Below are 27,761 nucleotides of genomic sequence, written 5' to 3'. Positions count from 1 at the left end.
CCTTTGCCTGGATTAGTGTAGTAACCCCCTACCTGGTCTCCCTTGCTTCCACCCTAGACCCCTTTTCCCCAACAACAATCTATTCCCAGCACAGTAACCCAAGGCTTCTCTTTAAAAATCAAGTGCAATCACATCACTCTTTTGCTCACCCTCCATTGGTGTCTTATCCCACACAAAGGCCAGAGGCCACCCAAAGGCGAACAAGGCCTCCCCATGGTCAGGTTTCCTGGTACCGCTCTGATGTCACAGCCTTCCACTCTCATTGCTCACCCCCTACTCTTCTTCGTCTGTCCCCTGTCTCCATTCAGAGTTTGGCACCTGTTGCTCCCTCTATCTAGAACATTCTTCCCCCTTTACCTACATGGCTGCCTCCTTCATCTCTCTGTGGTCTCATCTTCTCCTGGAGGCTTTCCTTGACCACCTCACACAGAATCGTGACTCTCCTCCCCACCCTGGCAGTGGTGGCTCACCAGATGGTGGCAGTTGTGTGGAGATGGAAGATTTTATCTGTTCCATTCACTGCTGTACCCACAGCGCTTAGAACAGGGTTTGGAACATGGCAATCCTTCAACTATATTCCATTCCAATAAAAGAAGGAACATTTATTCCTTCAACTGAAGGGTTGAAGGAATAAATGCTTCCCAGCCCCCAGGACCTCCTGTCATACCAATGAAACCACTCTCCATCTGCCCTGTGACACCAACGCTGGCTGAGTCTGACCCTAGTGAGTGGCGGCTGAAAACGTGGAGTGCCCAGATCTTGTCTGGGGAAGAGAACTATTGCCTTGACCTCCCTAATCTGTTAAAGGCCAAGAAAGAGTGGTTTTAACGGGAAGCAGTGAAGAATTTGAGAAGTTGACCAAATAAGAAAAAAGAAGAGAAAGGAATCATCTGTGAAATTAACACAGATAGATAATAATCGCATCTGAGAAGAACACCAGTGTGCAAAAGGAAACATCTACACAGTGTGGCACCAGTGAGACACCAGGTCCAGAGAACAGATTTTGGAACCAGCACTTTAAAAAAAAAAGAACTATGGCAATATTGTTATAACTTCTGAAAGGAGTCGGGTGTGTTCATCATTCATATTATTATTTCATTGGATTGAGGGGAGAGTACACACAAGAGGACCTGGTAGCACATTCACAGGCAATTTAAAAAAGAAACAGCAAAAAGTAATAAACATATGAAAAAAAAATGTGTCTCACCTCAGGAGTCATCAAAGAAACACACATTAGAACGATAACAAAACAATTTTCCTATACACTGGATAAGATTATTTAACTGATAATATCCGATGAATTTCAGAACAAGCATAGTGGGAGAGTAAAATTCGCATAAGCTTTCAAAGGAAAATTTGGTATTATATATCAAAAGGTCTTTAAAATTCATATTCTATTATTCAATGACAATGTTTATACTTCACTCCAATTCTCCCCAAAGACTTTTTGTACATAAAAGATCATTGCTCCCGGTAAGTGCCTGAGCTGGGATTGGAACTCAGGACCGTCAGCTCCCAAGCTCAGGGACCTGCCAGGTTCTCCACCTGCCACAATCAGGGAAGTGAATCTGCAGAACTAGAGATACAGAGACTTGACACGCAGAACTTTCCATCTATCAGCAGATGGGGTGCAAAAATGCTTTCACTGAAAGTGGTGAAATCCATCTTTGACCTACAGAACAGAACACCTGACCCCAGATAATTCCCAGCCAAGTGAGACAGTGTGTTGAGAATTTAAAACCCAAGCACAGACGACTTCCGACTATAGGAACACATTACCAATTCACATCACAATGATGTACTTAGGAAGGTTATCTTAACAAGAAATTTCCTGATACTCACATGAATAAATGCATGTACACATCTGAATAGATTTAAGGATGCTTGCTCTAGAACTCTTTGCTAAAAAGGGCTTTAACTGGAGATAACAAAACACCAATTACTTTGCAGGCTCAAGCTTAAGCAATTTAGCATTATTTTGAAAGCCCTTGTCATAAAAGCAAACAAAAAACAAGCAGGGCTTTGCCGGGGCTCAGCCTCCGCCTCCAGTCAGCCCACTGCCGTGGGATCCTACAAGGTGAGCTGCAAACGTGGACAAGACCACTCCGATTCTGGCTGCTCTCTCAGAATTAATACGTTTCGAAGTCGAGAGCCCGGCAAGTGGCAATGCTAATCAAGCAAGTGACAGTATTAATCTCCTTTGGCTCAGCTCAAAATAGGATATGCCACAGGTGACCCCGAGTCCTTCCCTCCCCTTCTCAAGCCATTAGCTGAACATCATATTTCTTTTTGCTGCCAACGCCGGCGCCACCAGCAGCACAATTCAAATACAGGGAGGGAACACAACGACGAGAATAGAGTATTAACTCTGTCTGGGAATTTCTGTGCTCACCTATGGCTGGTTCTAAGGTATTTTCCTAATTTACCAAAAGTAATGGGAAGATACCCCGCAACTAATTATCCCACATGCATCTTAGGAGGATGATCAGCTAAGACCGTTAGGATTTAAATTTGAATTGTGTGTTGCAATGACCGAATGAGGCTGATGCCAAGGGAAGTCTTAGGAAGTGACTTAAACATGAATGGGTTGTCAGGAAAATAGAGGGGTCACTGTTCTGTTGCGTATCTCATCTATGACCAGGTGTCACACAAATGAACTGAAGCTGGGGTATCGGATCTCTTAAAACCCGGACAAGCTCTGCCCTGAAGGAATGGTTGAAAGCGGAAGCCCAGTATGAACGTAGGAGTCATCGTCCATAAGTGAGGACTCTCTATAGATTACCCTGCAAACACAAATCTAAGTGATTATGGAATCACTTATCGAAATAGAGAAATATCCATCAACTCTAATTTCCACCACTTACAGCTCCAAGTGCCCCATCATGTAAAGGCCAACAGCCTGGCAATTTCTCTTCTAAAGTTCTTCACTATTTCAGGGGATCCCTGGGTGGCTCAGTGGTTTAGCACCTGCCTTCGGCCCAGGGCATGATCCTGGAGACCCGGCCTCGAGTCCCATGTCAGGCTCCCTGCATGGAGTCCGCTTCTCCCTCTGCCTGTCTCTCTCTCTCTCTCTCTCTCTCTCTCTCTCTGTGTGTGTGTGTGTGTATCTCATGAATAAATAAATAAAATCTTAAAGTTCTTTACTATTTCATGCACATGCCCATGTGCCCCCCTAAGACTCTTCAGAATTCCTCCACCTCATTTGCAAGCATCCAGAGTCACTTCTTTGATTATCTTAAAGAGGACAGGGATGGGGGTGCAAGACGTCACTTCCTTTGCCAGATTCCAGCTCTCGTCAAGCACCAAGGACCGCATCTTCACTGCTTATTTTCCAGACCTGAAATGCATCCTTCTCTCTGTTCTTCGTGGAGCCAGCCCGCATTCCTCAGGATGACGGTGCCTCCCTTCCTTCTGAATTACAGATTCTAGCAGAAGTCTCTGGATCTATATTCCCTTTGGACAAGGAGTTAGGGAAGAAATTACCTTGAAAGTACCTTCCCACACTCCTCCACTGGGCGGAACTCAATCAAGCCAGTGAACGCCTGGCCCAAGGACAGCCAATCGGCAGGCTGACCAGCGGCCTGAGACAAAACCCTCACAGCAGGGCGCTTGAGGAGGGTGTACAGTTCAAAAAAGACAGTAGGGTACAATCTAGAGATGGAACTGGATGGCTGGAAGAAGTAACACCTGCTGTTTTCACAACACACACCATAGAGTGTAATATTTGCCAGGACTTCGGGTCCTGGGGGAAGCACAGGAGCTAGTGATGTGAAATTACAAAGATTGAATATTGAATAACCCCCCAAAAAACAGAGTGAGAATGGCCCAATGAGTGGAAGAAAAAGGGAAGGACTGGCACACCTACTGTCAGGGAGAGGGGTGGTCTTGCCCAAGTTCCTGTGTATGTGTATCCTACAGGAAAACCCTAAATACTTAAAGCCACATGAGTGAGTCACTTCGCTTAAAACCAAAGTGCCTGAGGAGGAAATTAATTAAATGGTATTTAAATTCATAGTGAAGAGTAAAAGGAGTGTCAAAATTAATTTACAACTGAATTATCATTATACAATTATTTGTCTATTAGTAACTTAAACTACTTTACCTTTAAAAATTCCATTCGTAAGAATGATATTTTTACTTTCTATATATTGATATGTATTTCTTTAACATAATGCAATTCTAGGCACAAAACTAATCTCACTGTTAAGGTGTAACCAGCTTATGGAATGTATATGAATTTCTGTGGATTGTATTTCACTCCAGATATATCTAAAATGGTCTGGTGAAAAAAGGAGAGATAACAGGGCCCAGCTGTGTTTTAATAAAGGTAATTGACACACAACTAGTGTTGATTGCTTGTGATGATTGCTTTTGAAAGCAATGACAAGATCATATATATATAAATAAATCTATTCACTCCTAATCTGCAGCAACCAGCCCTAGACACTAACCCATTACCTGTGTAACCAGCCCAGGAAGCCAGCCTGCTCTTTGTAAGTCAGACTTGCAGAGAGTCAACCACTGTCTCTAATAACAACCCAGGAAGCCAGACACTGACTTCTGTAACAATTAATCCAAAATGGCCAGGACTTGATTAATAATTGGCAGCTTCCCTAATTTTTTCCTCACTTTCAATTTAGGACTAACCAAAACAGCCAAATGCACATACCTACCGGTTAACATAGAATGTCCGGCTTCCCACTGGCTCACTTCGATCTTCCCCAGGCCAACAGCCTCCAGTCAGGGTGCACCTGAGCTGTCCCTGTTTTCCCTGTAAACCTTTCCCACTCCTCAATACATTGCCTTCAAGTCTCTGCCAAACACAAGTGATAGTGTCTCACTCTCTGGCTGCAGCAAATCAGGAATAGATAGCTTGTTTTTGTTCTCATTTACACACTTCTACGGACACTTCTAAAAAGAATTCTTATAAAAACCAGCAAAATAGATCTTATATATTACACTTTTACGAACACTTCTAAAAAGAATTCTTATAAAAACAAGCTAAACAGTAAAGCAAAGAAGGTAAAGGCGAGGTGACTGTCGCTAGTGCACCTGGACATGACAACCTTGAGTGCCATAATCTGTGCCATCTCGTCTGAAAGAATGACTTGAGTCCAAATCTATCCCAAGTGCACATATGTTTAGGAGTCATTTCTGTAAAACACTGTTTCCACGGTGTATAATCTCCACGTCAAACCTTCCAACATGCTTCCAAATGATACGATAAAAAGATTTATAAAAGAATGTTGGGCCAACCTAGAACCCCCCCCCCCAAGTCATCACAAAACTTAGAAAGACTGTGAAAGATATCCTTACTCTATTTTCCGAATTTCTTTTAAAGAGTCTATTAAGAAACATGAAACTAATATTCCAATGAAAGAGGGAGAAAGAAAGACCAGAGCCAGATGTCAGCAACTCCCTACTTCTCACTGAACCTCAAGCCATGTCTCTTAGTGCCCCCAGAAGTGACAGCACTCCAGGAATAGGAGAAGAGCAAAGGAACATGGCAACAGAGAAAAGATGCTAAAATAACAAAGCAACATGATTTTCCTCCCAGTAATCATTACTCATGGGAGGAACAAGTATGTAGAAATCCAGACTCAGAAATTCAGCAAAAAGCTTCACAAAGGGGAAACTGCAAAGAAGCAAGCCCACTGCACGTAAATTAGTTATCCAAGGATCACAGGTAGTTAAAACCCAAGCACACTTCCCATCAGTGTTCTTCTGTGAGTCTAGTCCTGCTGAGAAACATGCTTTTCACAATATGCCTCAAACCTGTCTGTAAGAATTACCTGAGCAGAAAGGTGGCATTTTAAATTTTAGTGACACATTAATGAACAAGGTAATACTCCTGACAGATAGAGAGAAATGTTCCCCACATCAAGCTAAGCAAGAGCTCCTCAGATCAAAATACAAGCCGTGGAACCGGCCTTGGCAGGCCCGCTGTGCACCAGAACTGCATGTCAGACGCTGCAAAGACACTGACATATTTACTGCTGGCACTGTCCTTGGCAGACGGCTGGCAGATATCTCATCTCAGAAGAGTCAAGCCTTTGTCTTGGAGTCGAGGGTTAATAGGATCCCTTAACTGCAGGATCAGTTATTATAAGGTCCTAGTTTTTAAAAGCAGTGCCTTCTTCAAGCTTAGTAACAGATCTTCTGGGCATCATCTCAAAATTCAATGATTCAAATACAAAGTGAGAACATGAGGGGAAGTAGGTTTTCCACATAGTAGGATGTTTTCTGTTCATGAACATGTTCCCAGACACGTTCTGTGGCATCTTTGACCAATCACCAGAGTCAGTTGCGGGGGGGGAGGGGGGAAGGGGAGGAGGGGAGCAGAGCTTGCTGCAGGGCTTCTCATGGTGGCCAGGGCTTCTGGTGCCAGGCCTCCTGCAGACAGTTTGAGCAGTAACTAGCTCAGGGTCACTGTTAGGGGTTCCTCAAAATTTCCTATGTTGAGATCCAACCCCCAGTGCCTCTGAATGTGACCTTATTTGGAAAGAGGGTCATTACTGATGTGAATAGTTAAGATGAAGCCATTCCGGTAAATAGTTAAGATGAAGGCATTGGCTCTAATCCAAAATGACTAGTGTCCTTATAAAAGGAAATTTGGATGTACAAGGACAATCCCATGTGAAGACAAAGAGACAGAAAGACAGATACTGCATGGAATCACTTATATGTGGAATCTAAAAAAAATGTCAAACTCATAGAAACAGAGTACAAAAGGGATTGGCAGAGGTTGGGAGGCTGGGGACAGAGGGAGAGGTTGGTCAAGGGTACAAACTCTCAGCTCTAGGAAAGAGGTCTGAGGATCTCATGTGTCACATGGTAACTACAGTTGTCAACACTGTACTGTACAAGTGAAATTTGCTATAAGAGAACTTGAGTGTTCTCATACACAAAAAATACAGGAGGTGATGGATGTTAGGTGTTAATCAAATCAATGAGGGGAATTCTATGTATATTGTAGCAAGTCATTGCATTGAACACTAAAAATCTTACAATTTTATGTGTTAATTATATTTCGATAAAACTGGAAAAAAAATTAAGTCAGAGTAGTGATGCTTCCACAAGCTGAGCAGACCATATAAAACATGGAGAGGTGGGGCAGAGTCTCCTCCACAGCCTCAGAAGGACCAGCCATGCTGATCCCTTGATCTCCACGTTCCAGCCTCCTGATCCTATTGGAGGTACCCAGTTTGGGAGTGCTTTGTTACAGCAGCAGGAGGAAACAGATACAGTCCCCTTTGTCACTCTTGCAAACGTTATCTCAACTCCTAGTCACCAGCCACATCAACACTGGTACAAACCCTGGATCTGGAGTAAAAATTGAGACTTTTCATAAATTTACAGCACATTCTTCTTTGGTCTACTCTATCAAACCATCAGCTCTTCTTACACTCAAAAACTGCTCATTTCATATTCTAAAACATTAACTTATATTTCAGCTAAGGTGCTATGGTCACTAGAATGTCAAAAAGCAAGTGATTCTGGACTATGACATTTTCTTAAGGTCATTAGTTTGTAAAGCATTGTAATGAAAGAATCAAGAGAAGAACTACAGAGAACAAGGAAGCGAGAGAAAATATAAGGAGATCCTAAACAGCTGCTCTTTTCATCCATCAGATCCCTGTGAAAATGGAAAACTGAGCAGCCACCTATTGATGGTCCCTCTGAAATCCAAGACGGGGTCCTGAAAGTGTTCTCCGCACCCAGCAGCATCAGCAGCAAATCCTCAGGCCCTACTCAGATCTATTAAATCAGAAGAGGTGGGCCCAGTTCCTATGATGGAACAAGTCTTCCAGGGGCTTCTGATGACTGCTAAGGCATGAGGATCACTCCTATATTCAAAGCCAGGAGGCAACTTGGTTCCACCTGATTGCAAATTCAATTGAGAATGCCCAAGAACATGTATTAAGAAGGCTTCTGAAGCAGACTCTGAGCTCTGATTAAAAGGAGGAATTGTTCTGGCAAGAAAGAGAAGGGGACAGGATCTGGCAAGCCACCTGAGAGCCATCTCATGAGTCCTAGGCCATCACCACTACATCTTTCTTCATTATCAATGATTCCAAATAAAAAATGTCCCAAATTTCTGAAATAACTTGGACTCCATATATACTAGCATAAAAATGAAAAGAAGAAATAAATTAAAAACTTGTTTTCAGTTCTGAGACAAAATCCAAAATAAATTACATTCTTGACAGCAGTGCTCTTTCTCCAACTGAATATTTATTTCCCCCTTTTCTCTCCATACTTTGCTTCTCTTTCAGGATGGCATTATTTTGGTGATTGAGATAAGAGAAATGGGATTGTACTTAACCTAATTCAGGAAAACATGGGATCATTGAATGCAAAAGTTCCCATTTTCACTTCATTTACATGATAAAGGATATTCTTTGGTTTTAAAAGGATTTACAAAAGACTTCTTTGAAGAGTGTATTCCTCTGAGTTATTTCATATCTGATTTATTTTATTTTTTAACTTTTTAAAATTTATTTATTCCTTTTAAGTAGGCTCAGGCCCAATATGGGGCTCAAACTCATGACTTGGAGATCAAGAGTCACATACTCTACCGACAGAGCCAGTCCAGGTGCCCCTGATTAGATTTATTTTAAAAATCACCTACTGCTTCCTGCTACTTTCAAACCTGAACTCCTGGGATCAGGGACTACAGCCTGGGTGCAGCCCACCTGCCAACCTTCTCTTCCCTCCCTGCCCACAACCAGCTCCACCCCAGGGCCAGACAGAGTCACTCATCCCTCTGTTGTCTTTCAAAGTGCTTTCCTTCACCCTACCCAATGCCCTGCCCTTCCCCACACACGTAACATCTTCCCTTCCTTTGGACCCCTGCTCTGGCCCCTCCATCTCTCCACAGCCTTCCCTGTCCAACCCAACTTGGGTGCCTCTTCTCTGAATGTGCCTTCCAACATCTGCCTTTACTTACCCTTAAGTTTATACTTTGTCCAATGGGTCTTGCATATTCAATCTTGCCCCCGCTCCACCCTCAGGGAAACTACTTCCATCATACCTCCCATAGCAGCAACGCAATGAGTCAACAAGTCCAGTGTGAGAACAGATTCCTTGCTAGAAGAGTTCAGCCAGTGAGTTCCTCTCCTATTCCTTCCTGGGAGTACTGCTTGCAAAGTACAGGCTCCAACTGGAATGACTAAATTTCTTACCTATAAAGGGTCATTCCCAGCCTCGGGGAAGCACTCAGAATGATCCGGGAACCCCAGAGAATCTACACAACATTCACTGATTGCACTGATTGAAAGACTAGAAAATCTGGATCCTGTCACTCAGCAGCCCCTAATGAAGTATGTGGCCTGGGGCATTGTGTCTCCCGCCTGCACTTGGGCCATAGGATCTCCATCACCATTCTTGGGAGCAATTCACATGAGAATTCACTAAAACGGCTTAACGCATCAGCCAACCTCGGCACAATCTGTACGGTATTATTCATCTTTTGCCCTGTCCTCCTAAGATATTCCTCTGATCCTTATATTTTCTAGTACAAATGACAGGAGGCATCTTTATCTTATTTATAGCTCTAAATAAATTGGTATGAGCATCAACCAAACATATTTATTTTATTTCCCAAGAAATATACCCCCAGAAAATGTCAAAGAAATGATCTTTGAAAAATGCACATCCGAATGCAATATAAAATATTTAAAGGAATGACTGTGCTCCTGGTTTCCATTTTCTGTTAGATTATTCTACAGGCTCTTGTAAAAGTCAAGTCAGTGCTTTTAAAGGCAGAAAATGGCCACGAGTTAAGAAAAGCCTTCAAAGCCCCGGGGTTCTCCTTGATTTCGCTTTTACTTTCAGCATTTTGCCTTGAATGAACGACCTCAAATAACTGAGATATTCAAAAATTGATGGACAGTACTTAGCAAAGTAAAACTCAGATAAAGATGATGAGAACAAGCCACTCACCAATGGCTTAAAAATTCACAGCTGCACTTGCCGCCTCCTGACAAGATGTCTCTTGCTGACACTTCCCGTGCATTCTTCCCATCTATCCACCTTCCTGAAACCCTCCGCAGCAAATCATGTGGTCAACAAAAAGAATTCTAGAAAAGATTACTATTTAAATCTTGCCATAAATCCATTCAATTTAGTTGGCCGGGGAGTGAATACTCACATAGGTCAACTCATTTAATCCTCCAACAACCCTGTGAGGCAAGTCCATCTTATCTACCTTGTATGATAAAGTAACTAAAGCACAGACAAGTCAAATATGTTGCTCAGCACAGCTAGGGAGTGACCTTTCTGACCCCAGAGCCCAAGTGTTCAGGCACCGTGATACACTGCCCCAACCAATACCATCACTCCATAGGTGCTGATATTGGTCTCATAAATGTGTGTTAAATGAGAAATTTCAAGGAACTGAAGTTCATCAAACTCATCTGTAAATTGCATTGGTACAAATGGCTATCATGTAGAGCAGAAAGTTCGGGCTAATTAAAAAAAAAAAAAAAAAAAAAAAAAAAGGCCTTCCTCAGGATCTATAAGAGTAGCCCACAGAAGATGAAAGTCCCCAAGGGCACATGCCAAAACCAAGTCCTATGGTCCAGGCAGAAAAGGAGACTTGTGCAGGCAACCCTGAAGGAAGCTCCCAGGGACCCAGGGACCTTCTCAGTGTGGGGTAAGGCTCATCTGGCGGGGCACAGCTAGAGGATTAGCCTGGACCACAATTCTGGGCAGCTGTGAGATGACCTAAATCCAACCCTCATCTACCCATCTGAATAGACCCTCCCTAGATACCTGGGAAACTGAAGCTCCTATGTCAAGACATTCCATACTGGCCTCTTCTCATTGGGACCAGGAGTGTCTAATGAGGTCCAGCCATCAGCAGACCTAGGGCACCCCCAGCCAGCACCTGAAATCTGCCATGCTGGCCACAGCTCTCACTGGCTAGACTGCCCTTTGGTTTAGATTCAATTCAGTGGGTAGCAGAGATGTTCTGAGTTCAGGCACTGGGGTCAATATCTCTGCACTCACTAGCTATTGACTTTGGAAAAGCTTAGAACATCATGGAACTTCAGCTTTCTTATCTGAAAGATGGGGCTAATAAGACAACCCCACTGCGTTATCATGAGGAACACATGAGCAAAAGAATGTAAGGTATAAGGGACAGTGAAGTGTCCCACACAGCAGCGGCTGCTCTATTACTGTCACCTATAATGGCAAAGGGAACTGGAAGCACAGGCTCCCTCACTCAATGTCATTGTCCATATCCCTGCCAGGATATCTCTTATAAGCACTCCGGATATACCATGTGATGTGAAGTGAACTGCTGGAACCCTTGTCAAGAGAGCAGAGTTCAGGGTGGACTGCCAGTGCTCTGAACAGGAATCTCAGACACCATGGTGGTGACTGCAGGCATTTCTGTTGTCACCATGCAAGGCTTATTATAGAATACTAAAATGGTTCCTGTGTGTGCAATTAGTGACCTATTAATCATCATGATGGCTGCTAGGCATGAGCTTTCAATGGTGACATTAAAGGTATTCAAGATACAGGGCTAAAATATTTTTTAAAACATCCTGCAGGAAGAGTATGCAAAAATCCATTGATACCTGAACTCTTTCCCTTGGGGAAGATGTGTGACAACAGCCCTAAACCACCCACCCCAAACATGGTAGGACCTTGGACCTGGAGGATTTTGTTTGATGCCAGCTGTCAGGGCGACAGCATTTGCCTCCACAGCCTTGGTATTTGCCTCAAACCTCCTTCTGCCCAGTGGGGAGTCATGACACCTAAGGGGCAGGACCTGGGACTCCACTAAGCTCACAGAACAGCTTATTGAACACTTTGGGACCTGCAGGCAAATTAAGGCTGTTTCAATAAATGTCTTGGGTGTGACTGAAACTGGTTTGAGCATGACTATCACAAAAACCAAGGAGCAAAATGTCAAGGCCCTGACCTGCCTCAAACTTCTTTAGCTGCTACCCAAATCAACCACAAAGAATCCAAGAGAGTCACATGACCAAACTGGTATAGGTCCCATTTGGCTGTGCATGTGCCTGTAAGCTTCATGGGGGAAAGATACAGGGCAAGTTTCCTCAGCTCTGGAGAAGCCACTCAGGCTAAGGACCACTAATCCCTGGAGTCACCAGGAAGGAGGTCACATTCAAGGTTGTACCACAGAAAGATGGGCTGGACAAGAAAATAATTTCAACATGGAACTACTTCTCCCTGGTGACCCTACGCATTAAGCAGCCAACCCTAAATAAGGGGCATGGATGCGGGTCTCTGTTCCACAGGCTGAGGCTTGTTAAAGTTGTCATGAATAAGGCTCGCTTCAAGAGATACAAGGGGAAATTCAGAAGAGAGTAAAACTGATTACTGTGCTTGGGAACAGTTAGTAATTCAGGATCAAAATAAGTCCAATACATCTAAATACAGGATGATAGCTCATGTAACCAACAGAGAGATCATTTGTCAGATTGTTTATGCCCATTCAGAAGGGGACATGACAGTTGGTACAGTTCACGCTCATGAACTCCCAAAGTATGGTGTGAAGGCTGGCCTGACAAACTCTGCGGCAGCATACCATACCAGCCTGCTGCTGGCCCACAGACTCCTCAGTAGGCTTGGATGAGACCTACAACGGCCAAGCAGAGGTGACTGGAGATGAATACAATGTGGACAGCATTGATAGTCAACCTGGTGCCTTCACCTGCTATTTGGTGGAATTTTTTTAAGATTTATATATTTATTTGAGAGAGAGAGAGAGAGCATGAGAAGTGGAAGGGGTACAGGGAGAGGGAGAGAGAGAGAATCCTCAAGAAGACTCCTCACTGAGCACAGAGTCCCACACAGGGCTCAATCCCAGGACCTCAAGATCATGACCTGAGTCAAAGTTAGACTCTTAACTGGCTGGGCCACCCAGGGACCCCTTAACCTGGAAGGTGGAAATAAATTAGGGTCCACCCCTTCAGCTGGAAATAAAGTTTTGGAGCTGTGGATGGAGGCCTGTCTATACCTCATGGTACCAAATGATCCCCTGGCTATAATTTAGAAAGCAAGGAATTCATTGCGGGAGGACTTTGGAAGCACATCCATGGGTCAGAACGTTGCAGACTATACGCATTGCCTCAAGGAAGAAGATAAAGATGCTTACAAGAAACAATTGTCTCAATACACCAAGAACAACACTAACACCAGATATGGGGGAGGAGATGTAGAAGAAGGCTCATGCTGCTTCAAGACAATCAAGTCCATGAGAAGAATCCTAAGAAAGAAGTTAAAAAGAAGAGGGGGAACCATCCCAAAATGGCTCTTGTCCAGAAGAAAGATCAAATAACTCAGAAGGGGGATCCCTGGGTGGCTCAGCGGTTTAGCCTTTGGCCCAGGGCGCGATCCTGGAGTCCCGGGATCGAGTCCCGCCTCAGGCCCTGGCATGGAGCCTGCTTCTCCCTCCTCCTGTGTCTCTGCCTCTCTCTCCCTCTCTCTTTCTGTGTGTCTATCATAAATCAATCAATCAATCAATCAATCTTCAAATAACTCAGAAGTAGGCAAGCTTCCTTAGAGCTCAGGAGCAGGCTGCTGAGAGCTAATAAACCAAAACACAATTTTCTGTGAAGATATTTTAGATACAGACAATTAAATTTTTCACCAAGCCAAAAGAAAAAGAAGAAGAAGAAGAAGCTGCTTTCCTCTCCCCCAAGATGAGCATAGTCCAAAATCCCCCATGAGAAGCAAAGCGTGCCTCTAACTGGAAATCTCAGAATTCTGGGTCCCTAAAGTGAGGAAGGAGAAAAGTGGGTAGTCCTCAAAATTCAGCTTCAGGATTCCCTGCTCTTGAAGGGTGTTTGCTTAAACCAAGTTCCCTGGGCAGCTCCTTTAAACCCAAGAACCTGCCTTAGGCTCCATTCTGACCTGCTTTCATTATGCTGGGACATGTGTAGAAAAAGCACAGTATTTCATGAAAATGGAGAACCATACATGGAGCCAAAGGAGGTCCCAGGGTGTGTCCACCAAAGAACGTTGGCCTGAAAAACACTTCACATCATCTGCCACAACCTTAAGATCAGGAGCTCACAGGAGACACAAACTGGTTTTCTGTTGAACTTCTACAGAACTCCCAACTTCTCCAGAACTTCCCCAGGGGTCTGCCCCATTCAAAGGCTCCAAAGCCTGTGCCAAGGGGGACACAAGTGAAGACATCATCATCCACGCAGATTTCCAAATCCCAAATCCTGATCGAGGGTAAGAGCTGAATATATGTATCAGTCAATCCCAGGGAAAATGCATTTCCTCTGTTCAGACCATTTTGAAAAAGACCTTGAAAGAGAAGGAGTTAGTTGGAGCTAGGTGATGCCATACAAGAAAATTCAGACTCTCTGGGGTTGCCTAACATCATAAAAGTTTTCTTGCTCAAGTGGCTCAGAGCTGCTCCTCCTCCATGTTGTGACTGTATATGCCATCTAGAGCATGTCCAGCTGGTGGCCACGGCCAGGGAAGAGGGGACAAGAGGGTCACATGGGATGGTTTAATGGCTTCTCCCCCACCTCTTGCCAGGGCCATAGCCCAGCCTACCTTAGGGAAGCCTGGGTAAGTGGGGAGCAGTCTCTGTTCCAGGAGGTAAGCCCTCTGTGCATGGTCTGTGTATGGGACCAGTCACAAAGCCCGTGCCCCAAGCCCTCCTCTCTGTCCCCCACCTGCACACCTGAATTCCCACGGAGGCCCCTTCTGCGTAGGATCACAGTCCTTCCGGACTGTACCTGCCTCCTGGAAGGGATGAAATGTAGTTCTATTATCAATTCCACTTTAAGGCACTGACCTGTGAGAAGCAATTCTAAAAAGCCAGAAGTCATTTCTGACCCAGGTCAGGGTCCAGGAGGTAAAGATGGGTAAGGAAACCCACAAAGAGGTTGAATGAGAACAGAAAATGAATATGAATCTGAGCTTAATCAGGGGCAGGACAGGAAAGGCACTGCTAACCCCACAGTGGGTACAAACCCCAGAGGCTGTGCGCGTGCAGGGCCGGGGAAGAGGCGGGAAAGTAGCCTCCATCGGAAGGGGCTGGAGGGACGGGGAGATGGACATGCTTCCTCATCTAAGCAGAGGCCCTTGGGCATCACTGCGAGGACCTGAGGGGGGCGGCATCATCATTCGTGCCTCTAATGGGAAACCCAAGGACCTCAATTATGCGAGTTCGGTTCTAACCTCTCTGCCCCGCCGCACACCAACCTCTGCCACCCAGACCCACTCCCCTGCCTGCCCACACCCCCTGCCGCCATTATTTACCCGAAAGGAAAGAAAGGATCTGCTAAAACCCTTCCCCTGAGCTGGTGCCCAGATTCCTGGTCCTGTGCGGGGTCCCCTGTTCTGGGGCAGCCACACCTGGCAGGAGGTCAAGGTCTATCTTTTTACTTGTCTAATGGCCTTAAGTATGGGTCTTACACTTGACCTTTCATTGGAGCTCTTTCCCTCAGTCTGAGATCTTGAATTTTTCTTAAACCACTTCGAGAAAGCGCTCTGCGTCCTGTTCTGGCCACCTTACTTTAGAAATGGGATAAAACCTTGATTCTCAGCATGAGAACATTTATCCCAACAGGTCACTTTTTGAAAAAGGTTAAAGCAATTGAAAGAAGCCTTTTCCCTGATATCAAAGCCATAGACTTAGATGATTTTTTTAGGCCAAAAGAAATCCGTAAAAAAAAAAAAAAAAAAAAAAGGCAGGGTGGGGGGAAGGCTTTCCTAAAAAGAAAACTGCCTGCTGCTTTTTCTTAGCCCAGAAAATTACTAGTTCACAAGGTGAATCTCTCCATGAATAAACTCAATACGGATGAGGAAATAAATCATTTGACTGTCTACATTTTTTCTTTGTGACAGTCATCTTGTTGAAAAAGGCCATTATTTTTTGTGCTAATGGAAGTGTCTTGCTAGGTAAGACTTATACACTATCTAAAATATATAGGAAGTTTCATCTTTGCCATGCATTTTATTCTATTTAGCTAATAATTTTCTGCAGAAGTGCCACAAATTAGGTTATAGGAATAAATACCTGCATTTCAGAGATGTGAGAATTGAAAGATCTTACTGAAGTCACCTTCGAATGACCTTGACATTGTCTTGTTCTCTTATTGCTTCAGACTCTATACCAAATGAATCAATGAATCACCATCCTTCCAGGGATGGGTCACCCCCTAACAACCACATGTCCCAGATTTTCCTTTTTCTCCCCCAAACTAAATGTCCAAACAAGCTGCCCTGCCACTTTATTAGGAAAATATGCCCACCGGAGCTATAGCCAGGTTTGATCCAGATCAGAATGCGTTGGTGCCACACCAGCCCACAGCCATTCTGGTGGGTCAGCCCCGTGACGTACTGATTGTTAAACAGCTTGACTATGCCCCTGGCTCCAGCTTTCATTTCTGCAGATGCTCTCTGCTCCCCTTTTCTCCTTGATCCACCCTAGCCTGGCTTCCATCTGCCGTGCTCCGTATGGGACTGCTCTCCCAAGATCTCCATGGACCACCGTGTTCCCAAAGGCAGGGACAGTTTGAGGCCTTATCCTGAGCAATAGTCAGCAATGGGAGAGGACACCATACCTCTTTTTTCTTCAAATTACTCTTCTCTATTTTCCCCAACACTGCACTCCTCTGGTGTTATTTCCACTCTTCTGGTCCCTCCTTCAGAAGCCTTCGCAAGCTCCTCATCTTCCACTTGTCCTTAAATGTTGCCATTTCTACAAGCACCATTCTCCTATCCTCACCCTCCAATCTCATCAGCCAGATGACTCTTAGATGACCATCGTGAGCCCAGAGCTCTCGGGACTAACTGTACATCTAGCAGACCTCTCCAGAAGCTCAAATTCTGCATATCCAGAACTAAACTCGACATCATTCCATGTTGTGATTCACATGTTTCCAACTACCTCCAAAGAAGTGAGCACCCATTCCTGTGTATCCTAGAAATGGCACCCCAAAATACCCACTCATCCCAGTCAGAAATGGGGATACCTTCTTTAATTCCCTTCTCTCACTTTCCACCTACCGAGTGCCCTTTCTCTTACCTTTTCGGTAGCTGTCAGGTCTGCTTTCACTACACCCACCCTGCGAGCTCCTGCCCTGTCTGGACCCACCCAGCCCACTGCCTTGCTGGCACCCTTATGCTCCCCACCTACTCATCACCCCACTGGAGCAGAAGTGAACCTGCCAGAATTTAAATCTCATCCTGGCACTCCATTGCTTTAAAACTTTAGAAGTCTTAAATATTTTCTATTGTCTTTAGAATGAAACATGAACTCTTGGCATGACTCAAGGTGCTCCCAGACACAGGCTCTGCCTCTCCAGAACCTCACCTCTCCATCCTTCTCTTTGCAACTGCTACCCTCTCCCTCACCTCCCATCCTAGACACAAGCTGCTCCACCAGCTTCAAACAGTGCCCCTCTCCTTGCACCCCAACTCCTATACACATCCATTCCATCTCATGCATGTGGTCAGCTCCCACTTTTGAGTTGTATTTTAAAGGATATTTCCCTAGAATATCCCTTAGGAAAAGGATTTTCCTGACCTTCTGACTCAGGTGGATCTCATTGTGATGTGTTCCCTTGGCACTCTGTACCCCTCCTAATAATCATTGTACTTGGTTTTGATTTTTTTTCTAAATTTTATTTTTTCCCATGGAACTGTAAGACCCATGCCCACAGAACTACTTGGTTCCCCACCATAGCCTCAGGACAAAACAGACACTGGAGAATGGTAGGCACTAGATAAATATTTAATGGCTAGGAAGACAAATGAATCAAAAAGTAAATTAAATCTTACCACCTCCATAAAGCCTGATCTCATTGCTCTAGCCTATATCAGAGTTTCTTCAACTTAAAGCCATTGATATTTTAAGCCAGACAATTCTTTGTTATGGAGGGCTGTCCTGTGCATTGCAGGGTGTCTGACAGGACCCTTAAATACCAGGGACACCCCTACCCATTTGTGACGATCACAAATGTCTCCAGATATTAGAGCATGAGACTTGAGAACCACTGACTCATGCTGGCCTCTCTCCCTCTGAAAACACCTTCACTGCCACTTGTTGTCACGTCATTGTTCTTTGTCTGAGTCACATGTATTAGCCTGGTCACCCCAGAGGACTCAAAACTCCTTGAAAGCAGGGCTCTGTCCTCTGCCATCCCCCACAGCACCTTCCCCAGGACTGAGTGTAGCAAATGGAATTGGCATATCTGTCCATTGGTGGAAAGGAGCAGAAAGCCAAGATCACTATTCTTATTAGCAGGTAGAATTCGGACTCTCCATCCTAACAATATCCCGCCTCCCCAAACATTCCAACATTGGAAATCTCAGCATTCTCAGAAAGCCTTTACTGAACTCTCTCAATTGTATTTGGTGCTTATGATGGTTAATTTTATGTCAGCTTGAATGGGTTGCAGGGTAAGCAGACATCTGGTCAAACATCATTCTGGATGTGTCTCTGGATATTACTGAATGAAATTAACATCCGAACTGGTAAACTGACTAAAGCAGATTGCCCTCCCTACTGTGAGTGGGTCTTATCCAATCAGTTGAAGGCCCAAATAGAGCAAAAAAGCTGACCCTCCCTCAAATGAGGGACACTTCCTGTTTCACTGCCTTCAAACTAGTATATCCGTCTCTTCATGCCTTTGGATGTGAACTGAAACATCTTCTCTTCAGGTCTCAAGCATTCAGACCTGCAGACTAGAACTACCCCATAGGTTTTCCTGGGTCTCCAGCTTGCTGACTACAGATCCTGGATTTGTCAGCCTCCATAATCTCATGATCCAATTCCTTATAATAAATATATGTATATATATATATATATATACATATATTTATTAAATAAATTTATAATACATCTCTCTCTCTCTGTCTCTCTCTCTCTATATATATATATATATATGTGTGTGTGTGTGTGTGTGTGTGTGTGTGTGTGTGTGTATCCTATTGATTCTATTTCTCCAAAGAACCCTGACAGTGTGGTTCTATATGCCCTGTAGAGAAGATTTAAAACATTGTGGAACTAATACTCTCCCCATCTGGAATTCATTAAATTCTCATTTTCTAAAAATTCAACAAAGTCAACTGAACCATGGGCAGCTTGCTATGGGTTCAGCAGTCACCCCCTTGGAATGATACTTTCTCTGGATAACAGAGCTCCACATACCTTCTGGCACATTCAGAATGTAATCAGAGGAAATGGAGCCAACTTGCCCTTGACCTTTTATAATGACATCTGATTTCTCTTAAACTATCCTAGATGTCTCTAGTGCTCTTTAAATAAATAATGATGATAATTAATATCAGCCCAAAATCAATGGTTAAAAATTAACCATTTATATTAAAAATTTAGCAAATGTTTATGTACTAAATGTGCGTTTAGCATTGCAGCAGTCCTACTTAAAAAGAACCCCAACATGCCACTTCCTATGATTACAAAAACATGATTCTATTTAGAAAATCATCTCAATTAATACCTGTACATGTAGCAAAAACATAGTAAAAAAAAATTGCATCTTTCCCTTATTATGTGCTCATGCTCAAATACACAATAAACAGGTTAAACCAAAGCCTTGTTTGTGAGTTCAGAAGAACACTCCCCACAGTTGTAACTCCATGCTCTGCCACCAGTCACTCTGTGAGCCTGGGAGCATTTCCGTATATATCTCTCTGGCCTTCAGCTGACTCATCTCAATGTGAAGAGAAAGACAGCGTCTGTATAATGACCAAGGTCCCTATGAGAGATAAAATTTAGTTTCGAATCTAACCCATGACATCATTCTTTAATCCCCATATTTTTCTATTCCTTCTTTAATTGACAAGTGACAAGAGTATAATCGGCAAAATATCATGTGCACTGCCTGGAATGAAATTGCACAAGACAAAAACACATTATTTTGGCATTGGGATAATTTTTCTGTATTCAGAAGTAAGCAATAGAGGGCTTATGTAGAAACATTCATGTAGGGACACCTGGGTGGCTCAGTGGTTAAGCATTTGCCTTGGCTCAGGTTGTGATACCGGGGTCCTGGGATCGAGTCCCACATCGGGCTCCCTGCAGGGAGCCTGCTTCTCCCTCTGCCTGTGTCTCCACCTCTCTCTGTGTGTCTCTCATGAATAAGTAAATAAAATCTTTATTTAAAAAAAGAAATATTCATGTAGCAGAGAGCTCCTTATTAACTGGCTTAAAAGAAAATATGTCGTCATTCAGGGATTAAAAGGGGCAGGAGAAGGAAGAGAAGATTTCAAGATGGAAGGAGTCACCAGCAGTAAGAGGCAGAGAAGATGCCCCCCAGAAAGCATGCAGTACAGTCTTCTCTCTGATGAGGTCAGTTCAGATTGAGGTCACTTTGGTAAAAGTTCTCTTTGTGGGCTCCCTTCCATTACCTGTTCCCTCCAATGAATGTGGCAGAGAGCCACAGACAGACTCTGGCTGTACATTGAAGCTAAAAGTGGAAAACCGGCTAATGAGTCAATGAATGGATCAGCTACACATTTCTACCCTTGCTAAGGCTTCCACGTCGGGCAGCACTCATGTATGGGCCACTCTAGCTATTTTAAGCAGAACATGACTTAATACAGGGAACTAAGTTCCTATAAAATCATCAGAAGGTTTGGGAGATACAGCCGGGCCACCACAATAACTACCACAATGAGATGCCAAACTGGACCTCAAGGGAGCTGCTACTTCTGCCAGTTAGAGATGGGGCTGGCAGTCTGCCCTATGATACCCCACCTTGCTACAGGGAGCTTTGTGTCCTCTTGCTCCAAGCAAGGGGCACAGGCTGCAACCCAAGATTCCCCCACCTTCAAAACAAGTGATGCCGGAATAGAGAGCCACCTGCCAATACTGCTGTGAGGTTCACATCACCCCCACCACCTCCATGAGTCTGGTGAAGCACCTGAAACCCTCCTATGGCCAACCCCACCATCACATGCCCCTCCCTGGTAGCAGCAGAATGAGGGGCTCTCTGCACTGGCGCCCTCCAAGCCTCAGTGAGCAGGCTCTGAGTACCAGAATCCAACTCATGTCCACAGCCAGAACTGCAAGGGAGGCTGGGGATGTGGCCTGTAGCCTCCCAGACTGTAGTACTAGAAGGTGCATTCCAGAAGGAAGCTGGAATAGGTGTTGGGGGCCAGTCTACCGTATCCACCACACGCAGGATGGTAGGCACTTGTAAAATCCTCACCAGGATCCTAAAGACAGTCATAAAGCAAGCCAAAAAAATCACAACAGAATTATAACAAATGATTTCTCCAACCAATTTCTTATCACAGATTTATCCAGATGAAGACACAATAATTTGGAGCTCAAGATTTTATAGGTTATCATGTACTATAAAGTCCTAGGTATTACATATTACCTGCAATTTTTTTCTGTAAGAGAAAGAAGTAACAAAATAGAGTGAAATCTGGCTTCGTTCAGTTGCTTAAATATTTACCAGGCTCCCTTAAGAGACTTTGAACTATAGGAAACAAACTGAGTGTTGCTTGAGGGGAGGTAGGTGAGAAGATGGGGTAAGTGGGTGATGTAATGAGCACTGGGCGTTATATGCAACTGATGAATCATTAAATTCTACCTCTGAAACTAATAAAATTAATTAAATAAATAAATAAATAAATAAATAAATAAATAAATAAATATGCACGTGTAAAAATATGTGTGAAAAAAATCTGAAAAGCTCTAAAGCAAAATATTGACAATTGGGTGGTATGGTTGAGGGTGATTTTCATTTTCTTCATGCTTCTTTATGTTAATTTTTCTTCCTACACCTGTTTATTTTTTCTATAGTGTGCATGTATTAATGGAATAATTTTTAAGTATCTAAAAATATAGATGGGATCTCCTAAGGAACTGGAGGAAGTTGACCACCCACAGGACATAGGCAGCAGGGAGAGCCCAGATGCACCCTAGCCAAGCGCACCTCTGTTTCTGCCCACGCTGGTGCAGTGTAGCAGCAAGCCCACTCAGTCTCATCTGCCAAGTGAAAAAAGGAAGTTAGAGCTGACACACAGGAAGGAGGGAAAGCCAGAATTCCCTCTATCTCATTTCAGGGTCATATTTTTAACAAGTACTGAAACAAAAAGATTAAAAACTTGGGAAGGCTCTTCTGCTGGGAGACACCCCCAGATCTGGTTCTTGTGTCTGTAACTGGCAGAATTCAAAGAGAGGCCCCAAGTCCCCCACCCTGGTGTATATGCCCTGTATACTCCCCTTCCCTTGAGTGAGTCTGAAGGGGTATCATGCCCAGGATCATCATACATTTGACAGAAGAAGCAATTTTGTGGATATAATTAGGGTCACTGGTTAGTTGGCCAGTTGAATAAATCAAAAGGCAAGTTATGCTAGGTGGCCTTGACTTAATCAGGTGAACCCTTCAGATGAAGGTGAAGTTCCAGGGAGAGGCTGCCCTGTTGGCCTCAAGGCAGAAGTAAACTGCCCTGTTGTGCAAAGGCCACTGAGTCAGCAAGGGGGTTTGGAGAGAAGCATCCAACCAACAGCCCACAAAACAATGGGATTTCAGTCCTACAACCACAAGGAACTGGATTCTGCCAACAGCTAGTAAGGCTGGGAGAGAATCCTGAGCCTCAGAGAATATGGCAGCAATGGCCAAATCATGATTTCAGCTGGTTAAACATGAAGAGAGCACCTTGCTAGCCTGTCTCCAGACTCCTGACCCACAAAAACTGTATGATACTAAATTTGTGTTGTTTTAAGCCTCTAAAAAAAATTACCAGGCTCCTACTTGGTGTCAGGAGCTAGATAAGGCATTGAAGATTCCAAGACAAAGAGAACAGTCATGGTAAGATCATTGGCTTTAGCATGAAGCAAGTGCCAGTTCACTTTCCCTCTCTGCCACTTGCTATGTGACCTTGGACAAGTTCTTTGCCTCTTCTGTGACTCTCAATCCTCTTTAAAATGGAAATTATTATTTCCCACTAAAATTATTATTACCCACTAAAAAGGCTTGTCTGAGTGTTAAATGAGATAATACACATTTGCCATTAGTATAGTGCTTGTCCCTGGTATTAGTCAGTGTCCTCCAAAGAAACACAGTCAATAGGTGGGCAGTGGGGAGCACATGCTCTATTTCAAGGAATCGGCTCATGTGACTGTGGGGACTGACAAGTCCAGTGGGCTGATGAGCCTTCTCTGGAGACCCAGAGAAGAATTGTGGCACAGCTTGAGTCCAAAGGCAGCTGCTGGCAGAACTCCATCTTTGTCCCCTTTAGCAGTCCTTATCCTCTTACCGCCTTCGCCTGACTAGACAAGGCCCACACACATTATGGAAGTTATGGAACATAGTTTGCTTCACTCAAAGCCTCCTAATTTAAATGTTAATCTCATTTAAAACATACCTTCACAGCAACAGCCAGACATGTTTGACCAAATGCCAGGTACCCTGGCCCAGCCAATTTGACACAGAAAATTAGCCATCATAGCCCATTAAGGACACTCAGTAAGTGACAGCTGTTATGACCAAGCAGCTTACACCTAGTGCTGAAGACACATAACTACAAAGCACTGTGGTCAAGATGTTCAGGATACTGGTCAGACAGGTAATGGAGCATGCGTGCAAAGCAAAGATGCAAACGGGATTCTGAGGTGGAGAAAGAGGGCTGGAGTTACAGGCTCTTAGACAAGAACACTTTTTGGACACAGGAAAGATTGGAGGGGTCCAGTTAATCCTCGGCAGACCTGGGCACAGGAGGGTCTCATGAGAACACCTCTCTTGGATAGGGAGGGTCCTCTGGCTGGTTGACGTGAAGGTGTATATGCAAGGAAGCAAAAGGCAGTAGAGATAAGGATGAGTGGTCACAGCCATTATCAACAGGGGGCAAGATCACAGCTGGGAAAAATGGGCTGAGCAATAAACCCAAGGGAAAGTAGAGAAACAAGACTGAAATCCCGTCTACCTGCAGAGGGGAAGGTCAGAAACGGAAGAGAATAAGGATGGAAGACAGATAAGAAAAAAAGCATGCAACTCAAGCAGACTTGTGGCACAACACACCACCACCCCCCACATATTTATGGTGAGTTTACTAGAGGAGGGGTGGTGACATAATGACCACGTAGAGAGGGACAAGTAGAATCATAGGCCACCAGTATCAACCACATGTTGATGATTGGCTGTGAGTGGTACTAAAGAAAAAGAATTTATTTCTCCAACACAACGTAGAGGCCTACCATCCAGAAGCCAACAACATTTTCAGTGCCATCCTGCAATGCCTTGTATGGAAAAGCCATCCCCCTTCCAATGCCCTCAACTCCACACATCTGAGTGCCGCAGATGTCCTTATCACTAGACATTCCCCTCAGCCAGGTCCAGCCTCAAAACTGTTAAGGCTTCACTTTCAAGTTACAATTTCCAAATGTTTTTTTGGCTGTCAATGGGGTGGTTTCCTCAGGTAAGATCCTGCATGCCCAGGATGTTTCAGTGGCAGTTTTAACCAGAATCCCCAAAGACATTCCACTGTAGTAGAAATTCTAATAGGTTTTGAGTAAGTAAAAAACATTTAACAACAAATTGAAACTTGACCATATCAGCATGTCCATCACTGACAGCAACAGACACAGACAGAGACAGACAGGCTTCATCTTGAAGGGCATGTGTCAAAGACACTGCATAGCCTCGAGTCTCTCCTAGAGTGATATGTGCTAAAAAATGGTAAAGGGAGAACAGTGACAAGTAGCCAAAACCCTGAGAGCTTGTTTTTCAAAATGAACAGATAAAATTCCCAATGAGCACTGATGTTAGATGAGACCAAGGTTGGTTAAACTGAAAAAGAGTCTAATGTAACCTAGTTGCCTCAAAGTCTCTCATATTTTTTTTTTACCCTCCTGCAAATTTAGGTGGTATGTGAATAGTTTAAAGCTGTTCCTGTCTTTTCTCTCTAAACTTCCAATTATACCCCCTGTAGCACCAAATGGAGAGGGAATTATAATCAATTTCTTAAGTAAATTCATGTAAAATAAATTTAGACTCAAAGGATCTGAACAAAAAAGCCATTTCACTCAACCAGGAAATCAGATTTTGACAGCCAAGGCTTTTTTAAAAATTGAATCTATTTTCCAGAGATTTATCCAAGTGTTCACTGCTACCAGGCACTGTAACAGAGCTATAACCAACCCACCACTTCCCTGTGGGTCATATTTTTCATTTAAGAATACATCAGATGGGTGGGTAAAACAGGTTTTTATCCTAGTTGACCACCAAGGAGCTGTAGACGCTGAAAACGTTACTTCATCTCTAGGTGTTTGCTCCAGTACTTATAAAGTGGGGTGCAGTAGTTGGTATATTAATGACCCAATTCCTTACCCCCCTATTTTTTGCCAAGTAACTTGGTAATCCTCTTCCACACTGACTCTAGACTCAGCCATGTGATTCTAGTCAACAGAGTTGACTAAGAGTTCATCGGTGCCAGGTCTACACCAAGAGAACTTGAATGTTTCCTCTTGCTTTCTTAAGCTTCTGTCATCACCATGGGAAGGATATACCTGAAGACAATGAGGGACATGTGGAGCAGAGCCAAGTGTCCCAGCCAAGTCTCTCCAGCCAAGTCAAACCAACTCACACTACACATGAGCAAACACTGCTGAGAATAGAAAAGCCACCCAGCTGAGTTTTCCATGAGAATAAATAAGTCAGAGTGGTTATTATATAATAAAGGCTAACCAGTACAGGGACAATACCACCTGCCCCAGCTACCTTACTAGCATGTTCCATCTGTGAGAATAAAGAACTCAGAGTGGATTGTTACACAGCAAAGACTAACCATGTAGGCAGAAGAGAAATTATTACATTTCCTTACTACCTACAGCCCATTGACAAGTCCTTGAAACAGAAAGAGTGATGTTCTTCTAGGGACGCAACTGCTTCGATGTTGACACTTTGCTAAGGACAAAAGGCAACCCTAGCCCAACCCCCTCACCTAGGATCCTGTAAGCCTACTTTAACGTAAAAAAAAAAAAAATTCTTTTAGAAATTTCCCTTATCTCTAAACTCCCTGAGACACATGTTAGCAGTCACGCCCCTGCCAAGCAGATGGCCCACCTATATACATCTGAAGGGTCTCATGACTAAGGGCTTATTAGATGGTAATAAATGACCTTTTCCCAACAATAGCTAGCCCCCTCAGGAACCTGGACACCTTGCTTCCAAATCCTTTAGAGACTAATGTTACCCCTAACCCCTCCCAACTTGAAAGTATATAATGGGCCACTCTTCATGACCCCGGTGCAGCTCTTTCTGCCCATGGGTCCTGCCCCCATGTGTTAATAAAAGCACCTTTTTTGCACCAATGACATCTCAAGAATTCTTTCTTGGCCATTGGCTTCAAACCCTAACGTCTTTTCCTACATCAGAGGTACAATACCACCCACCCCAGCTAACTTACTCACATGTTGGGAAGATCATATCTATAAAAGCACTGGAAAGACTGTAAGGTTGCCCCCCAACATGGGTAGGGCCATGTGCTGTACAACCCATTAGTTTCTCTTCCTGCATCTTGGGATGTCTGTCTTCCTCCATTCTGAAACTGGTTTTCACACCATGATGACCGATTTCCTATACCAGGTCTCAAACCAACAAAATATAGGTGATCTGAAAACTCCCTGTCACCTCAGAAAGAACTACCTACCCTAAATGTATTTAGCCATTTCAAACTTTTGCTTAAGGTTCCTTGGTTAACTTTGTATTATCAAAATTCCCAGCCATCTCAAATAGAGAGCTTCCCAAAATACATTTCTATTTCAGCAAATTATGATCAATAGGTGAGACTTGAATAGCTTGATATTTTTCTGCCCTTGTATGAATCACTATATGGAAGTGCAAATTAAACCAAATGATGCAGGTTTATATTAGATGATAAATTGGATTCTGTATTAGTCTGCTTGGGCTGCCATGATAAAATGCCACAGAATGGGTGACTTAAACAATAGAAATTTATTTTCTCACAGTTCTAAAAGCTAGATGTCCAAGAATAAGGTGCCCTCAGGGTTGGTTTCCAGTGAGATTTTTCTTCCTGGCTTAGAGATGGCACCTTCTCACTGTGCCCTCACCTGGTCTCCTCTCTATGTCTGCATGGAGAGAGAGATTAGTTCTTTTCCTCTTCTTAAAAGAACCCCAGCCCTATTAGATTAGGGGCTTACACTTACAACTTCATTTAGCCTTAAATGCCTCCCTAAAATCCCCATATCCAAATACAGTCACATCAGGGATCAGGACTTGAACATAAGAATTGGAAGAACAGGGTGTGACGAGGGTCACAATTCAGTCCAGAACAGATCCCAAAAGAAGACTGACTCAGGCAATACAAGTATGTACTAGCAAATCCATATCTTCCTGCCCTAGAAGAAGCAAGTCACTTACTTTAGTGAATTTTTTAAAACATGCATCTATTTACCAAACACATACTAAGTGCCCACTGTGTAAGGTGCAGGGGATGTAATGATGAACATATCAGACATGGTCCCACCCTCTCAGATCTTAGGGTCTGATGGGACTGCTCACCACTCAAGTACTGAATGAGGAAGGAGAGGTCGAACTGGAAAGATGATATGATAATAATCTCACAAAGACAGATCTTTCAAATCTAAAACACATTCATCATTTCACTCTGTCTATGCCATTTAACGTATTCCTCCCAAATTACCAAAATAGCTACTCCAGTCCACATTCTCACCAGCAGGAAACAAAAAGTTCCCCACATTCAAGTCAATACTTGATATTTTCCAACTCAATAGTTTTTTGACAGTTGCA

General features: G+C 43.7%; 1 protein-coding gene and 1 pseudogene across 2 annotated transcripts in view; one reads left to right on the top strand and one right to left on the bottom strand.

Moving 5' to 3' along the window:
- Positions 1 to 13,574, top strand: part of LOC144302159 (large ribosomal subunit protein uL18-like) — a 31,396-nt pseudogene extending 17,822 nt beyond the window's left edge.
- The window catches only part of ATPSCKMT (ATP synthase c subunit lysine N-methyltransferase), a 193,798-nt gene that overhangs the window by 42,152 nt on the left and 123,885 nt on the right, over positions 1 to 27,761 (bottom strand). The gene's annotated exons all lie outside the window — the stretch shown is intronic.

Source organism: Canis aureus, chromosome 31, assembly GCF_053574225.1.
Source record: "Canis aureus isolate CA01 chromosome 31, VMU_Caureus_v.1.0, whole genome shotgun sequence".
In the NCBI taxonomy this organism is placed as follows: Eukaryota; Metazoa; Chordata; class Mammalia; order Carnivora; family Canidae; genus Canis; species Canis aureus.
The sequence above is the reverse complement of the archived record's forward strand: the minus strand, read 5'-3'. Positions and strand labels throughout refer to the sequence as shown.